Source organism: Somniosus microcephalus, chromosome 6, assembly GCF_052327205.1.
Source record: "Somniosus microcephalus isolate GS21.2 chromosome 6, FLI_Smic_1.0, whole genome shotgun sequence".
Classification (NCBI taxonomy): Eukaryota; Metazoa; Chordata; class Chondrichthyes; order Squaliformes; family Somniosidae; genus Somniosus; species Somniosus microcephalus.
In genome coordinates, this window is record NC_140992.1 from 166232228 (window position 1) to 166235347 (window position 3120).

Consider the following 3120-nt stretch of genomic DNA (forward strand, 5'->3'; position numbering starts at 1 on the left):
TCTTCCTGAGCTGGTTCTTTAACCCCCGGATTTGTATGGCCAATTGGGCATTATCCATGCTATTGATCATGGAGGTCCCAGTGTTAAAAGCGGTGAACCCATCATTTATCAAACCCCTTTTTTGCCTGCCTATGTACACTGTATCTGCTTCCTGTGAAACAAACTCTCTTCCCCTCTGTCACTTCAACCCGGGAGGCATTCATGGTTCTCCTAGGGCAGTGGATGGATGCTTCCCCATACGTGACCCCGGGCTGGCTAGAATACTTGGTCGAATTGGACCCCAACCACCCTGGCCACCTTCCCTCATGGAAGTACTCCTCGGTCCCCTCTACCCTTGGTGTCCCGCCTCCGGTCGTGACTGTGGGAGGCTTTCCTCCCGAGCACCCGTATACATAAGCCAATTCGCGGTCTCCTCTGCATCCCTCGCTCACTCGTATCAGGACCAGTGCGATTAGTGTGGTTATCCCGAATAGCGCTATTTCCATCTTTTCCATCATTCTGTAACACAAAACAGAGGGCCTTGCCTTAGTTTCACCCAGGCTTGGCTCGTATAACATAATATCCTCAAAAATACTCTTTCTCATCATAATAGACCCCCCCTTTTTTTTTTATCCCAGGACCGAACTTTAAAGTTTTATCTTAGTCTGTACTGCTGCCACCCGTCTCCGAGTGGCCAGGGCTGGTCCTGAGGAAGCGTTTCTTCAGCTTCTTCCTTGGCCGGTAATGCGGCCTGAAGTCTGGAGTCCACTTAACCACTTGTTTTGGCACTCGGACGGGTCTCCCGGGCGGGTCTGTCCCCGGTCCCTGGGTGCCCCTGGAATCCCAAACCATCCTCCCGGAGCCCTCACTCCCTCCTCCGTGCGCTCTCCACTCAAGCACTGGCGGCGGGGTTGCTGTGGCTGCCTCCCCTACACTAGTCTCAGGTCCCCCGTTAGATGCTTGGCTTCGGTCCCAGAGGTCTGCCCTGCCCTCTGTGTACTCCCCTTCTATCTCTTCATTCTGCCTATTGGACTGTGGGGAAACTGACCTATCGGTATCCTCCTCCCTTGGTGGAGTTTCAAAATGCACCCTTCTAACCCCTCCTCCTGTAGGCTGTCTGACCGGGGTGGGCTCCCCTTCCCTGGGGGACTTCTCCCCCCCAGTGGCTCCTGATAGGGGACTCCCCATAGGCCATAGATTGGCCAGTGTCCACGGCTCCCTTGGGCTCATTCGCCGTGGACTCAGAATGGGTGGGGCATCTGGGGTCTCGTCTGAGTCCCAATGCATAGGTGTGAGCTGCCCAGTCATACAGCCCACCGCCCCCTTTGCTGGGGCTGGCGCGGTGGCTGTACCTGCTGCAGGCACCAGTGTCTTGGCTGTGGTCGGGAGGCTGTTGTCTCCCGGACCGGCCCCTACTCCTGCCTTTCCTTTCTTTGTGCGAGGCTCCCCCGGGTTGAATAGTTTACATTGGTTAATGTGAAACCACTTGGTTCTGCGAGGTAATTTCACTGCATACACCATGGGGCTGGCTTTGTCCACAATGGCATAAGGTTCCTGGTATAATGCTTCGAACACCGCCACCCGGGCGAAGTTCCTCACCATGACTTGGTCTCCCACCTCCCACTCATGGTGCTTCCTAGGCTCCAGTAACAGCTTGTTACTCCTATGCTGTCTGCCCATGTTACTAGCTGCCTGCCAGTGAATCTGCTTGAGGCGCTCATGCAGATTCTTGGTAAACTTGTCCCGGTTTACCTCCCTGGCCTGTCCTTCGGTGAGTACTGGGGCTAGTACATGGGTGGGGGTCCTCATGGTCCGCCCGGTCATTAGCTCATGTGGGGAATACCCGGTGCTCTTTGACTGGCTGGCCCGGACACCCATAAGGACCAACGGTAAGACCTCCGCCCACTTCTTGGGAGAGTCTGCCGTTTCCTTACGCAGCCTTTCTTTGATGGTACGATTTGAACGCTCCACAATGCCTGAAGACTGTGGGTTGTGTGAGACGTGCCACTTCCCTTTTATGCCCAGCACCTTGGGGGTTGCTTGCATGACCTGTCCTGTGAAGTGGCTTCCCTGGTCTGATTCCACATACTGGGGAAGTCCCCATCTGGAGAACACTTCCCTTACTAAAATTCTAGCGGTTCCTAGTGCTGTGGCTGTTCGGCAGGGGAAGGCTTCAACCCATTTTGAAAACACATCCACAAGCACTAAACAGAACTTGTAACCTCCCTGGGCGGTGGGTAGGGGCCCGATGTAGTCGACCTGGATCGACTGCCATGGTCCCTCTACCCTCCTAATGTGTCCCATCGACACCTTTCTTTTCTGGGGATCTGGATTGTTTGCTGCACACACCAGGCAGCTTGCGCAGAACTCTCGGACGTCTTCCCTGAATCCTACCCACCACCCCACCTGTTCCACCCGTTGCCAGGTGGTCACAGGTCCGGGGTGCCCCGCTCCTGGACCCTCATGGGCCAGTTGGAGGAACTCCCTCTGGTGCTGCTTCGGTACGACCAACTGATCCCCTCTGAACAGCATCCTTTCTTTGATCTGTAATGCTGCCCCTCCGTAAGGTCCTTCGAACTTTTCCCCCCTGTTTAGCTTCTCCAGGACGGCCTTAAGGACGGGATCCTGCGCCTGGACCACCTGTAGGTCTGGGGCCAATGCTACCCCTGCGCTCCCTTGTGCCCCTGTCCCGCCCTGGAGAGCGGCTACTGGACCCCCCTCGTAAGGATTCCAGAAGGTGCCCTCTCGAGCCCCTTCTTTGGCCAGTGCGTCGGCCATACCGTTCCCTTCCGCTCGAGGCTCCGTTTTGGAGTGAGCCTTTACCTTATGGATATAAATATCCCCTTCGGTCCCTACTGCGGCCATTATCCTCTGTAGCAACGGCTTTGTTGCCAGGGGTTTCCCATCCGCTGACGTGTACCCCCGGCGTGCCCAGATGGCCAGATACTCAGTGCACGAGTTGCAGGTGAACATACTGTCGCTTCAAATCGTGTAGGGTCTAGGGAACTCCTCGGGGTGGGTCACTACATACACCACCGCTGACAGTTCAGCATGCTGGGCGCTCATGGTGCTCGGGAGCTTTATGGTCAGGGCAATGCCCGCCCCAGGATCATAAAACCCGCACCCTGTGAGCCTCTCCCC